The sequence below is a fragment of the Lagopus leucura genome, unplaced genomic scaffold (assembly GCF_019238085.1).
Source record: "Lagopus leucura isolate 7727_CA_CO unplaced genomic scaffold, USGS_WTPT01 Super-Scaffold_100002, whole genome shotgun sequence".
Classification (NCBI taxonomy): Eukaryota; Metazoa; Chordata; class Aves; order Galliformes; family Phasianidae; genus Lagopus; species Lagopus leucura.
In genome coordinates this window covers 31,960,537-31,983,906 of record NW_024962263.1, presented here as the reverse complement: position 1 = coordinate 31,983,906, position 23,370 = coordinate 31,960,537, and positions in this window count along the sequence as shown.

The following is a 23,370-nucleotide window of genomic DNA, read 5'->3' as shown; positions in this document are numbered from 1 at the left end:
CTCAATGACATTTATCAGTAACAGTGCTTATGTTGGCCACAATTTATCATTTGTCACTTTTAAATATTCTGCTTTCACATTTTATGTTCTGCTTTGTTAGTTTCTTAATGCTTACCAAGTCTGCTTGCTTTACATTATTCAATATAGAGAACATGCACAATATTTCTTTTTTAAAACTCTTCTTATTATATACAGATTCTCTCCTCTCACACGTATACTTGTTTGATTTTCATCACTGCTGTCAAGCTTGTCAAGAAAAATAATCAAATCTGAAGCAGAGATTCAAGCTGCAGATATGCTGTAGCAATATAGCAAATCACACTCCACATACATTTTAGTAAGTAAAGTCATGCCTACTGTTTATCCTGTAATGCCAAAGGGATTTTGATCTACCTAATCACGATCAGGCACGGCAATATGTGTGTACAACATGGTTATAGCACTGCACTGCCACGTGCTTCTGTCACAGGAAGGGAGAACACAGACCGCTGTTGAAAAAGTAGGTACGTTATGTCCCCTAATCAACCCAGATTGCTCCCCAGCCCCACTAAAAATTGTGCAGGAGATGCTTTCTTTCCATAATCTTGCCTGGGAAGACCTCACATTCTGTCTCCTCTGTGTTGCTGCTCTCAGAAACAGAGAAGAGAAAAAAGAGCAACACCAGAATAAGTCAAAAGCAATTGCCTTTTCCTGTTGCCACTGCAGTTGTTCTTAGAGAGAAATAGCTGTGAAAAGCAATGCGGGAGAAAGAGCTTAGGAAAGACGACAGAGCACCGTGCTGTGTAAAATTTAGGATGAGTTCATCTTTGGCTTAATGTTTAACATCTTCTCCACTTGTATTCTTTGAAAGCACATGGCAGCTGACTCCAGGAGAGCCCATTCCTGCACTGGCTCCTCCATCAATCTCTGCTCAGCTTCAAAGTATGTGAGATCCTTGAAGAAAAGAGGGTTAGAACAGGCAGATATAAAAGGCAGAGCGCTGGGTAGGTGAGAGTTGGGAAGGAACCAGATGGACAAAGGATGGAGAAGTCTAAAATACAACCACTGTTTCCTGTAATCAGTGCCAAAAGCTCCAGAAGCAGTGGAGAAAGACTGCAGGGTTGTGAAACATGGAAGTGGCAAGAAATTAATTTGCAAAAGGAAATCGTCTGTTTCAAAACTCCATGAATATACAATTGATAGTTACTCAATGATACACTAAGTTCTTCCAGAATCTCAAATGCATCTATGTTCCAACTTATGATAACAGAAAATATGAGGTATCACTACCCACAAACACAACCATCTCCTGACTGCAGGCAACACCAGAGCAAGTCAAAAGCAGAGACCATTTTGCTTTTCTGTGAAACAGCATGTGAAGAGTGGAATATGCTGTGTCTCAGCTTTCAAGCAACACAGGCACAGCTGAGGTGCTGCTCACAACCTGCAGCTCACTGTTCTTTCCCTGTACTCTGCTACCAGGGCTGCTCCCGCTAAGTTAAATGATATTTCTCTATGTTACCACTGTTCATCGCTTCTTACAAAGGTTCATTAAAGCATCAATTTCATTAATCTTTTAGTGACCTCCTCTGGACTTTTCCAAATAGAACATTTATCTTCTTCAGGATCTTATCTCTGATGCAGCATTTGGTTAGGGTCGGTTATTGTACCTCAGTTCTCATCTGCTTTGAAATTCGTATGCTCCACTTTACTTAAACTTTACTTTTCTTACTTTCTTCATTCTGAAGCATTTTGATTTATTTTTATGTCTAGTTTTAAAGAACAGAAATAACAGCCATATAATTCAGATACTTTCAGACTATGTTTGCTTATTCATCTTCCAGCGTCCACCTGTTTTTTTAGCAAGACTGAGTAAAAACTATATTCTTCAAATTTCATTCTAAGTATTATATCACAGAAAATATTACAGAATAGCAGACTCATTTCTGTAAAATGACTTAATTTGGGTTATTTTTCAGTTCACAGTGTTTTTTACAGAGCTGTGTTTGGAGGGTACAATTAGATAAATAAATTTCCCTTTCTATGCTACAAGAAGCTGAGATTATTCAATTTTTGCTCAACTATTTGAAATGCAAAACTCTCTTCAGCAACTACTTAGGAATTCGATGGCACTTTCTTTGTACCCTGCCTGCATCTGCCGTTCCTCATCTCATATATTCTGTCAGAACAGACGGGATGAGATGAGCTGCTCTTCAGCAACACCATTTTTTCTTGCTTCGGAACAGGGAATATAGATATCTTGGGAGAACATAACGAATATGCAACTTACTACTTTTTTTTTCTTCTCAGTAACCATGTAGCCATGTCTTTCAGCCAAATGCATATCCACTATAACAGCAGTCCATTGACAGATGCTAACAGGCAGTATATTATCCTATGCAGGGATAATCGTGGTTAACAATATTAATGGTAAGCAATAATTAATATGAAGGTCAACACAGTGTGCAAGTTTTTAGCAATGCCAATCTTTAGCCTGTCAGGAGATCAAAAAAAGTCCAATAATCACTGGACTGCTGCCCCGAGGAAGCCATAAAACATTACTCCAGAAGGGAAATCGGGGAGACTTGGCCTTAGATTTGGCTCATGGAAAGAAATCAAACCACTTCACCCAGGGGTGGAAATGCCATGCTCTGCAGTGCATTTCTTCCGTGGAGACAGTGATGATAGAGTTCTGCTGCCAATGATCCCTGGCCAAGAGTCCAGGTGTGCCGGGAAAACTTTCTGCTTATCCACAGCCTTCACTCAATCTGTCTTAATCTGACAGGATTATTAGGCTCATAGCTATAGAAAATAAAAGTGCTTATGTACAAAGACAATGAATATTACTGCTCAAGATTTATGAGACTCTTTCAGGAAAAGGAGAACAAAGTACCATGTTCTTATCCGAAAAGAAATTTGTCAATTCTCAGAAGTATAAGGGGCTTTTTCACTTGCATACTGTGGATTATTTAACTGCTGATCTCTTTATATGGACATATATATATTTTATACATGTATGTGTGGGTTACTCATATGGGCAGAATTCCAGACACAGTTTAAAAAGTTTTCTACAGAACAAAAAAAAAGGGAACAAAAATCCATTGGATGTATTTTGAGATTTCTTTGAAATAAAAGAGGGAAGGAGATTCTACAAATGACTGGGTAAAAGTGCTACTTATTAAGCAGCTTCCAAATATCTTACAAATGATGTATACCCAGAGGTTTCTCATTATTACTACAACTTAGTTTTTCAAATGTCACGGCATGATATGACCTGCTAGAAATAGCAGCTGTGTGATTGCTTTTCTAAGCGACATTTGTGAAGTCTGGTCGCATTTCCATCATTTTAGCTTCCAAATTTTTGTCTCACTAGTTAAACTTCTAGGAAGTTTATATGTTTTCTATGGACGTTTATGTACTATATGCCCAGTCTTACCCTAGATCACCAGTGGTTTGGCCAATAAACATAATCAACATAGTAAAATTTTCAAAGTGAAAACTGATCTGATTGTGGTTTGTGAATCTGTGCTTCAGTTTCTTCTACTTGGTTCACCGAAATAAGACAAGTCCAAATTTATTGTGTTGTAGTGACACAATGGATTATGTTAAATAGAGCTTAGAAAGATAAATAGGAGAAATTAAAGAAAACCTGTCAGTGTTAAGGTATGCTATAGCAAATAATGAAAAATAAATGAGAATGTAAAAAATGTTCAGTTATATACTCTCATAGAAAAGGAAAAAAGAGAAAAGAAAAAGAAGAAAAAGAGGCAAAGGGAGAGAGTATAAAGTGATTTAGATCTGATTTTAGATACGTATTTCCAATTCGTGGCCAAATTGACAGTATAGCTAAGATGCCAGATGCTAACAACAAAACGAACATAAAAACCCAAAGTACAAAGGGGTAACCCTTCAGAGAGACTAACTACATTCATTTCACCCCTTTAAATATTTGAAGCTCTCAAACACATCGTTTTAGATTGTATCGGGACAGTAATATGAAATACATCTTTTAGTTTATATTTCAGTTGTTCATATACTTCATTTGTAGAATAATCATTTTGGTCATTACTGAACAGGAATTCTCTAATAATGCTTTGCTTCATTCTTAAGTATTTCACGAAAATCTGTTCTTGATGTGGAATTACAAATGTTTGGGGCTAAATCCAGTCTATTTGATGAATTGATACGACCCATTATTACTTTTTCATATCCTAAAAAATGTGATGCTTTAGAACAAAGTGATCCACATTGCAATGAGGAAAAAAAAGGTGTACCTCAAAAACGTATTATCACTGAACAACATCAGGATGCTACAATTCATTTATAAATAATGCATGAAATTGCCTCATTTGAACAATTTCCAAATCTGTCACGATGTCACAGTCTCTGACCAAGTTATTTCAGACATTCTATGCAAGGATAGTTTAATGCTTTTGATTTAGAAGTGAGACAGAAACATGATGAAATTGCCACATAAGCAATTACAGTTTAGCAATGGCAATATGCAGTTAAATTGCAATTGAAGCAGTGTGCACACTGCCAGTCTCTGTGTGTCCCACTGGCATGATGCTGGCTGTTCCCAGTCTCTGGAAAGGAAGACATGGCCAGCAGCTACCACAAGCCTCTTGCTCTCTTCGCTGCTCACTTGGTTTGTTGCTCACTTTTGATGTCCTACTGTGATTCTGTGACCACCTGTGTCCATCTCCTCTGAGACTTCTTCCGCTATGGGGTGGAAGGGAGGAAGGGAGGAAGGGAGGAAGGGAGGGAGGGAGGGAGGGAGGAAGGAAGGAAGGCAGTCTGTTCTTCATGATCATTGCACCTTTCACAAGTAACTATCATGTTTGAAAAGTCATGGCAGTCAGACATAACATCAGTGGTGTGCAACACCAGGACAAGAGGCAACAAGCAAAAACTGTGACACAGGAAGTTCTATACAAATATACAGAAGAAATTCTTTATTGTGAAGGTTACAGAGCACTGGGAGAGGCTTCCCAAAGAGGTTGTGGAGTCTTCTTCTCTGGATACAGCCAAGATCTGCCTAGATGCTTTCCCGTGACCTCCAAGACAGCTTATATTCCTAAATCTGTGGTTGTCTCTAATCCAGACTAATTTTCATTTAGGCCAAACAGAAACTACTTCCAACAACTGTTGCATTTGTCTGAGGGACTAGTAACTAAACGTAGGAACTCAACTTCCTCTGTTCTACATAGTCCTCTCTAGTGAAATTTTCTGTTTGCCCAGCTCACTAATGACTGTTTTCAATATCCTGTTATCTTCCGGCTTGTGGTACACCATTCTCATACACAGATAATGGGACTCCCAGCTTCTGTTTCAGTTTATTCCATTCACTTCAATTATATTTCTACAAAACCTTCTGTTTTCCCTCTAACAGCAGTTTGTCATTTCCCCTATCCAGTTCAACTTGGACAAAAGCTGAACTCAGCATCCTTCCCCTAAAACTCCCCACCTCCTACTTTCTGTATCTAATAACAGGGTTTCATTTTTTTTACTTTAAATACCACACTGGGTCATAGTCAGGGCTGAATATGACAGTGATCATCTTCAAATGCAATATTTGAAGACCTCTAGCTCCCTGACATTAACCACCAAAATATAAATCTTCCCTTTATATCTGAACTCTATTAAAAATGAACCATTTTAACCAAAATGTGATATCTGAGGCAGGTGAAATTGTCAGGATATTTTTTTCAAAGAGTTTCTGTTTGTTCCGATCAACTGGACAATAATCATATGTGAAAATAATATAGAACTTCACTGTATCTTAATAACAGAGATAGAAATGTATCACATCTTTGCCCTAATAGCATTCTCCGTGAGTGCAGCTTGGAGGTTCCTACACTGGTCACAACAGGTGAAGGGGATTCTACCTACAGCCTCCCTCTCCAACGTGAGGGAACCTTGCCTGGAATGATTAGTTGAAGAAAACTGAAGAGCAGGTATTAACTTCAAATTAATATTGTTTAAAAATTAATTGGAGATGTTAGTGCTGTTTTTCTCTTTTAATTAACAACGTATAATGCAACTTTAACTGCAAGTTAATTACATTATAAAGGCAGAAGATATCTTCTGAAAGCTTTTGAAGTTTTTTTTCTCTTGCTCTGAGGAATTAATCGCTTTAGTATTTATAGATAATCTGCTTAAGTTCCTCATATATTATTATGAGAATGGAGCTCAAAGTTTAACTATTCTAAAAAATGTAATGCTTGTAAATTAAACATGTTCTACTAAATCTTAGAGACATTAAAGTGAAAAGACATGTATAGAATTTCAATGTGATTTTGGTTGACATGCTAGAAAAACTGGACTTTAACTGACCTCAAGAAATGCTGTGTTGAGTAAGATTATCAAATTTCTCAGACTGAAAATAGCTACTATGCTACTCTCATGAAAGATTTTGACATTGATAGGAGACACCTCCCTTCTATCTAAAGAGGAAGGTGTGAAAAGTTTCCTATTCCTGATCCTATTCCTATTTATATTCACCTTCCTAGACTTCTCAAGAGAACAAGCTGACTCTTCCCCTCTTAGTTAAAACAGGAAAGACATCTCCTTAGGTGGGCTGGATATTCACCTGTACAGAAAATAAAAATGTTCACTCCCCAGATCTTCACTTTGTGATACAACTGTCTAACTTTCAGAAACAGCTCAAAAGATAAGGGACAATTGATCTTAAAATTAATTTTGATTTAACCAACAGAGTAAACCCAGACATCCATAGAAGGCCATAAGCAGGTCATAAGAAAATCCATTGCATTCTCTCAGAGGAGAAATTTTAGAATGACCATCAGAGAAAAAAGACAAGTAATAGGCTGATGACAGTTGCAAATCTGTTTCCTTTAAATGTGCAATATGCAACTGAATATTATGAATATTATGTGAATATTATGTGCATTCTGAGTGCAAAGTTCAAACATAAATGTTGAGTTGTAGAAGCTGAGAAGTGGAAAAATAAGTATTTAAATTCTCTTGGACAAACAGTGCAAAGCAGGCCTATGTCAGATTCTCCAGGTGACATCAGCAAATCTAAAGAGGAAGAAGGCTGACCTGAATGCACACTCACTTTAAATATTGGAAATGGGAGATTCTGACACATTTCGTTGAGGAAATTGATGAAAACGAGTGGTTCCCACAAGAGTTTCTGAAAAGTAATTCCTACATGAGAAGCTGAAAGAGATTCTTTTTTTTTTTTTTTTTTTTGTATATGCAAAGAGATAAATACTATTACTGAGATGTTTATCCAGATAAACCTTTTCCTTAATTTCTCTAGACAGACTAGAAGAGCAATTGCAACAAATGTAAGACGGTATTTGATGGAACACTAGGCTCTGAGAGAGGTTCAGAAATGAAGACAGATCTTTTCCCATGCTGTCTGGATTCTTTCTAAATTTCTGATTCCACTTCTGAGAAGCTTGATGATAAATGATGCTGGAAGATGAAGTAAGAGATCTAAGTAAGCTGATGATAACCTGCTTGCAGGGCACTTCTATAAAACCGAAATATTATGGATTAGGTGTGAAGCATCCTCCATTGGAAAGGGATGATGCCTGCAAGGAGGCATGTAGGCAACTATGACTTCATTGTCTTCGTTCAGCCCCCTTTTAAGGTGGGAAGTTTTCACTACTTTGTATCCAAACCTATACTGAATGAAAAAGGCTAAGGATGAATTTTGTAGCTCCACAGAGTTAATCTTTACCATTTCCAATTTCTGTGTAATTTGATTGATACGTTTCCTATTTTTATCTTAGACACTGTGCAAGATTTTTTTATACATATTATTCTGCCTGTGTTTATTGGTAATCAAGGTCATAACTATCCACTAGACGTCTCTAAACGGGGTGGATAGCAAAAGCTTCAGTGCATCAAGTACAACTGAAACCTAGAGGAACCAATCTGAGATTTGATTGCATAAAAAACTATGCTGTGAGTATACAAATGAGGTAGTTCACCAGATGAATCAAATTCTTATAGATTTTGGTAGCATAAAATTAAAATCTGGACTCAGTAAACTTAGCTCTGATTATTTCTGGATAGATATAAGGGAAAGACAAAATATAGAGCTAACAAAAGTAAAGGCTGGGAACCTTAATACTTACAGATGACTGTACGGTCACAGTAAATACATGTACAAACATTTTATGTGCTGAGGGCAAAAGCCAGAACAGAAGAAATTCTAGGATTCTGAATGCAATTTAATATTATTTACCTCATTTTAAATATTAGGTGTACATCATTGGAGATTCACAGGGTAAAACGAACCAAAAAAGTATGATAGGTTTAAATTCAGAAGTAGAAACAGCAATGAAAACAATCAAAGGAACTTTATTTTTAATTAAACACCAGCAAAAAAAAAAAAAAAAAAAAGTTTCTATTAATTTGTAAATGACACACACGAGCAGGTGCCATTTCTGGATTTTGTAACATTCTCATTGAGAAGAATTCAGCCATAAATGATGAAATTAATATGCACTTGCACAAACTGTCAGTGGCAGTGTTGGATTCAAGTGAGAAATATGGAAATTTACTCACACATTTTACTGTGCTGCAAGAAAGAATTACTAAATTAACACCAATTTTTACTTGACTTTTTTGAATACAACTTCTTGATATTTCTATTACAATAGCCCATTTATCACACGCTTTCCCTACACTACTTATAAACCCTCATTTCCACATTTATCTGTGTCCCCAAGCTACATTCCAATTTACTAGTAAGGTTATTTGAAGATATCACTTCTACTCTTTAATCTCTGCAAAACTCCTTCACTGGCTCATCTCTGTACTACAATAGGGGTTCATAAAGCTTTTGCCTTATTGAAATGAGATAAAACAAAGCAGCTGATACTGATTTTCTAGATATGTGAATATTGAAGAAAACAGAGAACCAGATTCAGAGGAATACTTCAATTTTTTATTTAGAAGCATTATTTCCTACAAGACTAGGAAACGATGATGTTAAATGAGAGTCAGATATGTAAATACCCATGAGCACGAGGACTAGAAAAAATGTAGGTTATAATGCTTGAGACCCCTCCTCAGACTTTCTTCCACTTGTACTGATTTTGTCTATGTAACACTCAGATGGATTACTTAAACTTTTGCCCTAAAATTAGTTAGGGTTTGGTTATGTCCTGCCTCTGCTGCCACTTCACAAAAGCAATATGAATACTTACTTAATCTGTTTCAATACCTATCTTTTCAATTTCCTGATTCAGGTTTAATGAAAGCAGTATGTTTCATAGCACTTGTACTGACTAAAAGCAATACCCCTATTTCAGATATTGCCTTCCCCCTCTATTTACTGGAATGACAGATACAGTGCATTTTCTTTTCCAGCTTAACCTTTTGAAAATGTCGAAAGAGAGAATAATTTGTATTTCTCCTTGAGTTACATTTCAGAAATTAGCTTTTGAAAACAGTTCACTGAAGCAATTCGCTCTTATGTTTCAGGGAGAAATAACACATCTTTTTCTGTCATCTGGGAAGTTCAGAATTCAGTGCTCTCAGGGTTCCCTTGGTCTCTTATATTTTTAGCTTCAGTCAAAGCTGAACAGACAGAGACAGTCAATTAAATCCCTGCTTAACTTTTACAATAAAAGGAAAAATAAAGATTGAAAGGTCCTGAAGATTTCAAGCTCTGGAACCCGAAGCAATGAAAATACTGGGAAAATGTCAACTGGATTTTGAATTTAGTGAATGAGTTAAAGTTAAGCACATTATAGTGAAAGCTGAATATAAACAGACATTTCCAATTAACAAGATCTATTAATGTGCATTTTCTTATGGGCAGAAAGGAAAAGTTCACCACTGTAATTAAAACTTGACTAAAATAGACAGGATGATTTCAGTAAATGAAAAGGGATAACATCACCTTCTCATTCTCCTACAATAACTAATTTTTATGTTTTAAGAAAATTTTTAAAATACATATACATACAGGCTGTAAAATCCATAATTGAAAAATGTAAGGGAAAATACCACGAGGTCAATTAAAGGGTAAAAATTCTTTTCTATACAATAAACAGTAAGAGCTGAACTTCTGGAGAATCACAGAATTGTAGGGGTTGGAAGGGACCTCTAGAAGTCATCTAGTCCAACCTCAGCGAAGTCTGACTGAGTCACAGAATGGGCTACTTGGATACCTACAACTGTCTCCCAGATAGTTATGTCAAATAGATGCCAGCAGTCGTTTCACTTAAGCACAAAAGTACCTTTGAGATTCCAACCCTAAAGAGGCAGAGAAGGGCCTGTCCGGACCTTCTGATACACCTCAGTGGGTTACTCTCATTGAAATCTATAAATTATGTCCATACTGTCTGAACACTTTTGAAAAATAACATCACACCCATCCAAATATTTCCGTGTCTCAGTGTAACTGGCTATTTGTCCCTCACCAATTCTCTAGGCCAGTTGAATGGGAATTATCATGTTTAATTAAATAGAACAGAGTCTGATCTGGTGACCTTAAACAGGATGCTCCAGGGAAGAAAAATGTGTTCAGTGTATCACACAACAAAGCAACAGTGCAGAAGACAAAGCAACAAAGTCGCATTCCAGGTGAAACAACATTCTAAGCTCTACCATTTCCAAATTCTGTGCTTGTAAACAACAAATGAACCCAAGAAAGGGTTTCACAATGAGTGAATTTGAGGCTAAGAGTTAATAATGTTTATAACAGCCAACAGAAAACCTTTTTTTTTTTTTTTTTTTCATATGTATTAGTCTCCAAAACTAAAAAAAAGCCTCTGGTGTGGCTTTTTTAACACAATGAATCTACTTAAGTAATGGTTTAGTGTAATTTAAAACTGCTTTGGTAGTAAAAAATGGACTCATTCAGGTATGAACGGTGCTCCCACTACTCAATACCTATCATTAACAATATAATCTGAGACAAAATATTTTTTATCTGCTCATATTTCATACAACTTCTTGTCATAATTTGCTGTTATTTTACTTGCTACTTCTGGGACTAAAAATGCTACACATTTAGCTTACATTTTAATTTATCTCAGGCATATTTTTAACACCCTTGTCTCCTAGAACTACAGTTCTGACATCTACTGTGTTTGATTCTGTATTATATTACTTCACAACTGTCAGACTGATATCTAGCAGCTAGACACTTGATTGCCTTCCTACTACAGTCTAGGTACTAGCACATCCTTCCTAAGTGTTCCAGGAATCACAGATTTCGTATAAAATATATATTAAGCAAAAGTGCATTTCTGGGTAACACAGCACAGTGAACGCCCAGAGGATTTGTAAGGTACTAAGGTGTTTTCCTAAAGATCATTGTGGCCTCCTCGTGACAGTAACATGCCTAAGTTCAAGGAGGTTGTGGATGCTCCATCCCTGGAGGCATTCAAGGCCAGGCTGGATGTGGCTCTGGGCAGCCTGGTCTGGTAGTTGGTGACCCTGCACATAGCAGGGGGGTTGAAACTGGGTGATGATTGTGATCCTTTTTAGCCCAGGCCATTCTATGATTCTGTGATTCTAAGTTATGCCAGTGAGCTTCAGTTATTTTACAGTGATTCTACCCGTTATATGGATAGGATATGTGGCAGCTGTACAGTTTCTTGACACCAACATGACAATTACAAAAATCAAGGTCTTGTCATTTGGGAAATCCACTCTGTATTCAAGTTATTGTTATTGCAGTTTTATTGACCAACATCTTGTCATGACATTAGGCAGAAACTGTTCATTGTGATGCATGGACTGACGAGCGTAGCTCAGGTTTGTCTAAATGTCAGATTGCTTTATAACAGACTGCTATTTCTTTAATCTTTTTTTTCTAAAATTTATCAGTAAACCTAGGATCTTGGTATTAGAAGAAGAAATTGGGAGCTTTGCCAAGGATGTTGATGATATTAGTTTCAGAGAGAAGAATAAATTATTATTTGTTCTGATGGGGCTGTACAACAATTAATTATTATATTCACAGATACAAAGAGGCTTTCAAGCCACATTTTTCTTTCCTTTTAGAATTATTGTTTATGCACGGCAAGTACGTTTTAGGGGACTAAGCAATGAAGAATGCCTAAGAACGCTTTCTTTGTCCAACCTTGAAGCTTTCCCTTTTCAGTTTGTGCATAATCTTTATGAAGAGTCATCGTTTATTAATAGTGAGAGCAAAGGGTGCTGATCACAGTGAAGATGAGAAGTAAACTTGACCTGTTCCTAATCCCCACAGACTTTGTAAATAGAAGAGGAAGTGCATTTTCCCCACTATCCATTCAAACATTGACTTCTGTATGAAATGAAGATGTAGGATGCCTTCTAGATATACATGCAGCGCTATCGAGTATCAAGGGTTTTGATAAACCCCAATCAACACACAATACAGAGAAAATTACCATTCCTGACTGTTTATAATTCAGCCAATAACGTAGCCTTTTTTCATAAAGGCAATAACAGCACCTATCTAACCCAAAGACTGCCGAGCTTCCAAAATATGCAGCTGATCATGAAGGAACTGGAGCTGCACAAATTATATTTTCATATTATAGAAAGCACTTAAACTGAGTTAGAGGCTTCCATTCCTTCTATCACAATGCCTATAAAGTAATGATGCAATTTTGTTAACCACTTTTCAAGACAAAATAAGCTTGCAAATTTTGAAAATATAATTCTAAAAGCTATTGATATTGAAGACAGGCAGTATGGTGCTCACTTTTAATTTGACAAGGCACCAATGACTTAGAAGCTTCTGAGTCCCAAACAAATTCCTTTTCTGGAAAACAAAACAAAACAAAAAACCTTCCATTCACACTAGTTTACCAGAGCATTCAATTTTAGCAAAAATTTTCTTCAGGAAATGTTTCTTAAGCTCAAAATAACTCTAAAAATACTTTCTTGAAAAGAGAGCTTAAGGAAGACACAATAGGTTTAAAATGAAACAGTAAAGTATGCCAAAAGGCACTAAAACTGTGATTTTCATAAAAATATACAGAGAGAAAATGACAGCAGTAATGAGAATTGCAGATACGGATTGACAAACTGTAAGACAGCAAAAGTATCTTGGTAGAAAACTGAGTTGGAAGAAAGAGAAGATTGCTTTGTCCCTTTTAGGGAATGAGATCCTAAGTGTTAGTATGACTTTTAAAAAACAAAGAAAATCAAATTTTAGATATTAACAAAGGAAAGGGTCAAGATTTCTGCAGGAATGCCATATCTAATATATCAAGGATTGGCAACAGCTTTTTTCTTCTTTTTGGTGGGGAATATTTATCTCTTTTTCTTATTCAGAAACATAACTTCAGATCTGACAAATTCAGTATCCTTTCTCCATTTTTGAAGTTTTGAAACATACCATCTTTTTAGGGATGCTCTTCCACTTTTGCTTTCCATTACTATTTCTTTACAAGGAAGTCAGTAGGCTTGTTTAAGCTCTCTGCTTGTCAGTTCCTAATTATGAGCTTTTGTCTTGTTAAAATGCTTGTATACATGTTCTTTTCAGCATTTACTTGATTCAAAATTACTATTATATTTTTCCACAAAAAGACCATAAAGGTAAAAAATATTGTGTCCAGAATGTCTAAAATTTAGTTGTTTTGGTTTGGTTTGGTTTTCTGTTTGTTTGTTTTTAAATAATCTTCAAAACACCTATGAATAGACACACGGAATACAGAGAACTTAAAATACTGTATTCTAAAAATTAAAGACTTCCAATAATGAACAGTATAATGAACGACAGTGTGATTTTGTGGCTGCATACTCAGCTTCCCATCATTAATGTGAATAGTACATATATAGAGAACAATAATTATTGAGAATCTGCCCCTTTTCTACTGCCTCAAATGCAGAGAGCTTCTTCTTACCTGCCAGCAGCACAACACTGTAACAGTGCTTTACAAAGCTACCTAGAAATTAATTAGGCATTACTAACATGCCTTTTATGCAGTGTAGCATCATACAGTGTGGGACTCTCTTTTGTCCTTATCTTGTGCCCAAAGGAAAGAAGGCAGTTGCGCGCAAAAGGGAACATTTGGGGTATTTTCAAGCCTGTGAAGTCTAATCTCTCAGGTATTTTTCCTTCCAAAGAAAAAAAATGTGTCTACAAGGAACATTTATGTTGTATTCAAGCATGTAAAATGCATAAAAAAGGCTCAGATGAAAAAATGCCTTTCTTAAGTACCAGAAAGTAGTAAGAAAATAAGATCAGCACATTCAGATCATAGGACAAAATTAACAGGGAAGCATCTGCAGGAAATAGTACAACAACCACTATTCTACATGCAGAGCTAGAAAGGTAGAATTGCAGAACAGTTTGGATTGGAATGGCCCTCAAAACCCATCCACCTCACCCCATGCCATGGGCAGGGCTGCCCCCCACCAGCTCAGCTGCCCAGGGCCCCATCCAACCTGGCCTTGAGCCCCTCCAGGATGGAGCACCACAGCTTCTCTGGGCAGCTGTGCCAGCGCCTCACCACATTTTGAGGAAAGGATTTCCTTCCAACATCTAATTCAAATATCCCTTCTTTTAGTTTACAGCCATTACCCCTTGTCCTATAACTATCAGACTGCGTAAAAAATGTGTTTTCCTCTCCCCTCAGGTACCCGAAAGGTCACACAGTGAGATCTCCCCAGGGCCTTCTTGGCTCTTCGTTTCTTTCTATAGGACCCTCCACTGATCTATGACTGCAGCATCAGCAATTGTGCAGGTTTTATTGTGAGTCTGGAAATATATGACAAAATACGAAATATGATCCAGTGGTTCCAAAACCAATATCTGGTGTTCAGGTTTTCAAGTTATTTGAAAATGTTCATTTTGAGTTTCTGGGGCCCATGACTGGAAAGAAAAAAAAAAAAAAAAAAGAAAGAAAAAAAAGAAACAAACCTGAAAACAAATTGTCTCTAACATCAGAAAATAACTTTCATTATTATTTCATTCCTTAAACAGCGTAGACTATCAGCCACTCAGACCTGCTTTTAGCATTCGGCTCACTGTTTTTTAATACTTATGATCAGTGCATTAGTGATCCTTGGCCTGCTCTATTCATTGCTTACTTCTGAAGTACTAAGGTGCCTGTGGATGAAATTGTCTTTTTTTTTTTCTTTTTTTCCCCCCTGGAACTGAAAGAGCTAGAAATATATTTTAAAGAGATGAGCATGAAAATTCTCTTCTGAAGAGATGATTAAATAAACAGCACGTTAGGGCTTTAAAGAAACTTTACAAAATAAAATTAAATATGGAGATATAGACAACAGCTATTTATTAAGCCCTCTCTACCAAATACATCTCATACAAATTCTTACATCTCTCCAATCCCCTCTGAATGACCTAAGCTGTAACTTCTTAGGAGACAGAGCACAGAGAATACCTGAAGGCTTTTCTGAACCCACGAAATTTGAGTTAGTGGTGTGAGACACAAAAATGATGAAATATCTTTATCCTTTCCCACAGCTGTATTTTTAGTTAAAACTTTCTCCCTGGAGGAAAGGACTTCTCTTGCTTCAGGTTTCACTTTTGTTCCATCCTTTCACCAACTTGCAATAGTTAGTACAGTTAATCCTTGGGTGTTGGAGCAATGGCTTCAAGTAAAGCCTTAAGGATCTGAGCCAGCAAAAATTCAGAGTTACTAGAGCTCTGCTACACTGTATTAGACAAAATTTCCACCATCCTGAGGTCAATTAGAGCAGATGGTATAGGAAATTGATTTCAGACATTTATAGATCTCTAACCCAGGGATACTGGAAGCACTGTCTTTTCTCAGGGCATCACTTACCAAAGCAACTGCTTATTAGCAGGAGGCTCAGAGACTACAACTGACTTGTGTAACCACTACATCTTTTTTTTTTTTCTTCCCTGTGAAAAATATTCTGGTGATTACTTGAAGAAAATCATCTCTCCTAAGTTTTAGATGACGGGAAGAGATGTGACCATATGGTCATTGACTATGTGATGCTCACAACCTGATTTACAAGGCACGCTGAGAACTGTCACAGGACTATACGTCATCAGTGCAAGTTTTGCTTTCTAACAAGAAATTAGGAAGCACACTCTGAAAAACAAACAAAAAAAAAAAACACAAAAAAAATAGCAAAAAAGTCATTTGCTGGGTGCCTAAGCTTGACTACTGTAAATTTATTTTATTCTGATCGCTTCCCATGCAGCATTTCTGTAGCAGATCTCAGTGCTGACTGCATTTTGCATTGTGGAGAAAAATGAGTGGAACAACTCATCACAGCCAAAAAAAAAAAAAAAAAGGAAAAAGTTTGAACAAAAATGCTTACATATAGCAGAGTTCTTTTGCTGTCACTCATGCTCTACTTCCAATTTTGTTTCTCTATTTTACCTTAAAATAGACATCTTGAAAACATAAATGGTTTTGGAAACAGTATTTGCTATCAGTATTGAGAGTTTTGTTATTTTTTGGACGTGAAAAGAAGTAATGCATTCTTAGTAATTGAACTGACTGACTCCAAACTGTGAATAGCATCTTCCAGTTGTACCACAGCAATAAGGTTACTCTGGAATTGTGCAAAGCAGTTTGCTCTCCAGATGAAGAAAAGAATCCAGGTGACATACAACAAGAAAATTTAGAACTGAGTAGCAGTAGAGAACAATCATTCTGTTTACCAAAGAACAGATAGCTGTGCCTTCTGGAAGGGAGTGTTAACTAAAATTGCAAGCAACAGTTGAAAGAGAAGAAAGAACTGCAGAATTTAACAGTTATGGCACTAAAAGTAGCCATGTACTGACAAGCCTGAGGCAAATAATATTGCTACTTAAAAGGTTGAGTTAGGAGAGCAAGTGTTAGCTATAGCTTCTGGGCTATCAGATCACCTGAAGCAAGTCAGAATGAAAAAATCAGTGCAGCACAGCATTTAGTGTGCTATCAGTGCCCAGTAGCAGATATACTGCCTACTGAGCTGGGGTTTTGTTGTCATTGTCTAGCAGCAAGATCATTTGTTTTAATGACCTTCTGCCATCATGTAAAAGCAAAAGCTCTTCTGATTGGATGTGTGGTAAAATTAAAGGCTAATTGGTATTCCACTGACAATATACAGTAGGTACCTCATTGTGCTGCTGACAAGATCTGATTGATGCTGCTTCAAGAACATACAGGTTTAAAGGAAATTAGTTTGATAGGAAAAGAATTGCAGCACCAAATTTTCGAGTTATCTACTAGTGTTCCATTTCACAAGAGATATTATACCATCCAAATTTAATACATACCAGGCAGAAGAAACCACGACAAAAATCCTAAGCATTATTGTGGCATCTGTCATATGCTGCATGATGTTATCATGTCATTGAAACAAGTGCACCTGGACACAGCAATAGTTCAATAAAAGTGAAGATTTCTGAGTATCAGTTCATCAAAACAGGCAAGTCTTATGGCCAACAGTAGGCACTCTACACAGAGATCCTTTTTTCTACTAGAAGTGTTACAAGAATTCCTGAATATTAATGCTAGGCTGCTAGACATCTAGAAACACTGCACATGCCACATAGTTCTGTGTTGTATTTGCAGTAGTGTAGAACGCTGTTGTGTTAGAACAGATACAGAGTTTGTTTTGTCATGCACAATTAATACAACACATTTTGGACACTGTCTATCCTGCAGAATGTAAACTTGAATTTGTAATGTTCCCCAAGACCAACTCAATGCATAAACTCCTCTTTCTTTCCAGAAAGATCCAGAGAGGAATGTGGCAACAGTTTTAATGCATAGAATACACTGCAAATGCTTGCTTGTGTGACGTAGGCCTCGTGTCATTACAAGGTTGCTTTATGTATTACCTTAACTGTAGCCATAAAAGCTTAATTCATCAGTAGTTAAACTGGTATTAAACATTAAAAATATTTTTAAATGACAGAATGTGTCAAAGAGAAAGCTGGCCAGCCACAAATCCAATACTGCCTTCAGTACAAATGGAAGAACCACAGCAGAGGTCACTCTGATGCAATCTTTCTTTTCAGAACACTGCACTTAAAAGCAGAGACAATATGCTTCTACCACAAACTTCATTCTTCAACATGAATTTTCTCAGCTCAATCAGAGCTGCTCAATATTACATTGTGATCTAAAGTAAAGAAGTGAAGGCAATGGGTGCCATAAAGCCCAGTGTTATCCTGGTGAGAGTTGCAGCCCTGCTGTGTTGATTAGACCAGCTCTTATGGGATTCAGGTTTCTGTTCACACAAATAAGCAAAACAGGAACAGACAAAAGAGGAAGATATTGCTTCTGTCTGGTAACTACAGCTATACATATTTGGTTATATAAATATTTGTGGTTTTTTCTGACAGAATAGCTAACCTTCTGTGTTTTAGAGACATATAAAATGTACATGTTTGAAGATGTTGCATCTCTTAGGCAACTTTCAGAAGTAAATAAAACTCTAGACTCCAGATAACAAACTGTACTCAGACACTTAAACCGTTTTATTCCTAAGGCACAAAAGAATAGAATCTCCATCCTGGGATACCTTGTATTTGTGTTGTAGTTTCCACTGTAAAGATGTGTAATAACTTATGCTACTTAAAAGCACGCCATGCATGAATAAATACTCTTATTCTCTTGCTTAATCGTCTTTCAGTCAATAGCATAAAAATAGCGTATAACATTATTTACACTGCACGCACTCAGTCTGTCCAATAAGTGGCCTCTGATCTCCCATTCCTCCAGCTGCTGGCACCTGGACATGTAAGCTCCTCAGGGCCATTGCTCCACACCAGCTGCTGGAGCCCAGACCCCCTCTTCCATGTGTGCACACACTGGGAATCTCTCTGGTACCTGCCTCCTGAATCCCTGGGTCTTCAGTTGTCTCATGTAACACACATGCAGACAGGCTCTCTGATAGCTGGTCCCTCGATCCCTTGGGACTTTCTGGTACCTGTTCTGGACCTCCTGGTTCCTCCCATAGCCTACACTCACAGTGTTTATGTCTCTCCAATATCCAGACCAGACTTAGGTCTGACTCAGTACTTGGCTCTCAAGCCTCTTATCCTACTATGCTGCTAGTCCAGCTTAATATTCACTTACAATTACACACATGGGTGAACACATCAACACAATATACATGTACTCAGATCCCTGTCACTGCTGTGTCCCTGTCACATTGTCTGTCACTGCTTCTCTGTGCTCATGGAGATGAGTCTTTAATCACACAGCTTGTCACACAGAGCTTATACAATGGGTGGGGTATTTTTTGTCTTTGTTATGTGTCATAGTAAAGTTTAACAATTTAGAAATTTCTTTTTACTTTTTTTTCCTGTTGGTGTTATTTTAGTACAGCAAATCATTTGCATTTTCTCCATCACTGACTCACACAAAAATTTGGGCTTTTCTACTGTGAATTCCAGTCATTTTCACCTGCATTCTGTACTGGTATTCTGGATACATCAATAGCATACATCAACACACACACCAGAAAACAGAATCAAAACTACTGAAAAGAAGGATTGCAGCAGACCACGTGTAAAGTTCTTCTTTATAAATACCTGGTGATCTCATGCTCAGTCACTAGGAGCTCTTCCACTGATCTCAGCAGCTGTTGGATCAGGCTAAAGGTAAAAGGAGTTCTGTGGAGAGAAAAAAAAATGGTGTAACTTTAATATTTTATTTCCATTCTTTAATATTTTAATCATTTCAAGGCTTATTCTTTCAAAGTGATTTGTAAACAGCTCTAAAACAACATGCAGCAAAGATTTGCAAGAAAATTACTTGGGCCAAAGACCTACCCTAGCAGTTAGCTCTTCCATAGGCCCTTGTGCATCTAAGCACAGCACAAGAGGATCTAATGCTGTGCAACTTTTAAATTACTACTTCTTTTGTTTTCCCTCTATTCTTATGAGAAGGAAGAGGAAAAGTATTCTTTGAAATGAGAACAAGCCACTACAGAGAGACAGGAACAGAGCAGAAGGTCCTTGCAGTCCTTACATAAGGAAACCGTTTGTGTACAGTGCTTGTTACCATCTCTGCTGAAGGACGTATGCTTATTTATGTTTTGTTATTGCTCTGCACATATGCTAATAAAAACCACCACAACTCAACTTGCAGGTTGCTGAACATTCGCAGCCATATGGCAGCCATAACCAGTGATACTATTTTTTTCTAGATATAATGCTACGTATTTTGAAAATCAGTAAGGAACACATAAATAACATTAATGATATGACTACATTAAAATGCAAGACTTAAAATATGGTGCCATCAAATATGCAGTTGTTAAGTAGTTATTTGGTGTGCTACCAGACAGAGGAACATTTTGCAACAGGAACAGAAGAAATCATGGCTTTGGGGATTTTCCTTTACAATTCTGAAATTCTATCAGTAGTACACAAGGATTAATGGAGATTTTAAAGAAATTACAGAGAATCACAACAGAAATAATGTGATAATGGCTGTGTAGCTTGAAACAAGTATGCTTTGGAACATTCAGAACAAATGTAATATTTCATTTTGTGTAGCTGTTCTGACTGAAAAGTTAAAATGCAAGGAAATATCAGTCTTTTCAAATTCTAAGAAACTTCCAGAGATAAAAGCTGATATGTTGAATATTTCTTAAGAGGAACCTCAGCATCACACTCAAAATCCTTTCCCTACCCACCTATCATCACCTCCATTAAGTGTATAACATCGGACTCATGCAACACATTTTTGATGAGGTCCTGCAACAGCTAGAAATTGCAGACATACAAGAGACTAGAACTGAATTAAAACAGTCAGCACCTCACTGTTCCCAAAATACTACGATTTTGGGGGGGATCAGGAACAGGCTGCCCAGAGCAGTGGGCATGGCCCCAAGCTGCCAGTGTGCAAGAAGTGTTTGGACACCACTCTCAGACACAGCGTTTGAATTTTGGGTAGTCATGCATGAATCCAGGAGCTGGACCCAATGATCATTGTCGATCCCTTCCAACTTGGGATATTCTATGATTTTGTGATATACGTTTGGCAAAACAATCAAAAGTTTTGGGGCAACATTATTGCCAATAGTTAAGCAGGTTATATTATCCCTAAACATTTCTAATATAAATGCAGACTAGCTGGGAAAACAATCATGACATTCACATGTCTGGGTGGGAACAAATCATCTGTAGGGACTGTGCAGTTGGCTAAGGAGTGAAGTTCACTGATTCTCACAATCCAATGAGAGCTCATTAACACTTCCTCTGACACAGCACACACACTCCTTTCCTCACCTACCACTCACTGTTCTTGTCTTTCTTGTCTCACGCTACAGCTATTTAATTGGTTGATGCGATTGGATTAAAGATTTTGCTCATATTGACTACTGAAACATCCAACTGTTTGAGGCTATGCTTAAGGTTAGAGATTCAAGACCAGATGAGGCCTGACAGGTCCTAAAGTTTTTGGTTTTGTTTTTTCTTTTTTTAAATAACTCAAGGCCTGTTATATAAAACAACCACAATCTAGCTCAGCTAATGGCTGTTAATGGGCTTTCTGACTTTAGCCAGAATAACATCTTAGCTACATGAGTGCTATAGTTCAATTATAAAAGACATAATTGCTTGTGGAAGGCAAGCTTGCTTTCAGCCTGCTACACTGACACTTAGAAGCCCTGCTCCTTGTGAGACTGAATCACCTTCCCTGGGCTCCACAGCAGTTATCGCATACATCCATTGTACTCCTCCTCATTCGCCTTCTTTCCAAGGTGAAAAGATTGTTGTCTCCTGGAAGCCTCTCCAAACAGAACAAACAAAAGTGGCATTGAGGGTGGGCCTTCCCATCTCTGGTGCACCCTCTTGGAAGCCTGAGCCACAGGCGGCGTTAGAGCTGCAGGCACACAGCGGATCAGAAGCAGTTGAGATGCTGCCTGATTTGCTCTCCGCTGTATCTCGAAATAATGTCTTATAATGTGTTATACATTCATTGAACAGTCCACAAGGGACACCAAGAGACTTGTTTTATGTAGCCATCGCTATGATTTATATAGCTAGGTGTGGTCCAGAGCTCCTGTTTTCAGAGTAAGCCTTGAGACAGCAACAAGAACAAAGACAACTCAGGTGTTTTGATTTTGGCATGAGGTAAACTTACTGAGATAATTTCAGGTATGATAAAAGAGGTTTGGTTTCAAGTTTTACTGCAAATAAGTTTGGGTGTTTTTTTTAAAGGATTGTTTTTACTACCCTCTTTTTATTATTTTTTTCCTCAGTTAACTACTCAAATTAAAATAGGAAGGAAAAGGATAGCGCTTTTAGCACTGAAGACCATTTCCCTGTGACCTAAGCTCTGATGCTTAAATCTGTAAATGACCTTGACAGGATGCGAGAGGAGATAGCAGATTTGACACAATGAAACAGCGGGAGACAGCAGATACATTCAAGAGGCTGGAAAAACAGGCTCACCATTCAGAATCTGTATTTGGAAGTAATAATAGTAATAATAAGCTATAACAAACAAATGTCTAACATTATCAGCTTAAGTATAAATGCTATGTCACTGCAGCATCATAAAGGCTTCTGGTCAACAGTATTCATGCAAAGGGAATTTGCATTAATGAAAAAAATACACCCTTCTTCCATTTTGCATCCTCTTGCTCACCCACTGGGGAAAAAATGAGTAAGGCTGAGGGACACAGTATTCTTCCTGTACTTCAAAGCTAGTACAAGGAATAAATTGCCTGATCTGCTGCTGTTTCTGGAAATGTTCACAACCCATAGCTCCATTCTGCCCTCCAGTCAGCCAAACCTTTGAACAAACATGTTTAATTCATCCAGGCTTGGAGGTATTAGGTATGGAGATCTGTAATGTGAATCATCTGACAAGCCAGGGGCACTGACAGTGGCAGCAGAAAACAGGAGAAAGATGGCTGAGAAGGGACTGGATGTTAAGTTCAAGCTGCTGGCAATCAACCAAGAGACACAAAAAAAACCTCATATTCTAGGGCTGGATTTGGTACTACCTTCACACTCCAGGAAGCTGAGAGGCCTTGGCAATTGGTGACATGGGGGAGGGCAGATCCAAATCCAGCTGGGATGTGTTAGCAGAACGGCACCCAGTGCCGCAGCAGTATTAATGATGCTACGGCAGAAAGTAAAGTTCTGGGAGTGGTACAGGAAGAAAGGGGAAATACCAAGAGCCTACTGCCAGGGCATATAAATGTTTTGGGGCTGAGTTCACTTAAGAGGGGTACTGCAAAGCAGAATTTGAGAAACACAGGGCATCTATCAGCTTGCAGCAAGTTTCAAAGCCTTCCTGAGTGACCTCTATCCTTTCTTACTTTCTCTGTTCACCTGTGCATGAAAAGCAGTTTTCTTCTGCCAGATCGTTAATTATAATGACAGATTCAACCGATGTTCACTGCAGTACCCTTGTGTATGTCACCAAAGAGTGACACTGCTTTCCATTTACCCAGGCCTTTTACTTACAGCTCATCAGTCACTTTCTACTCCAGGAA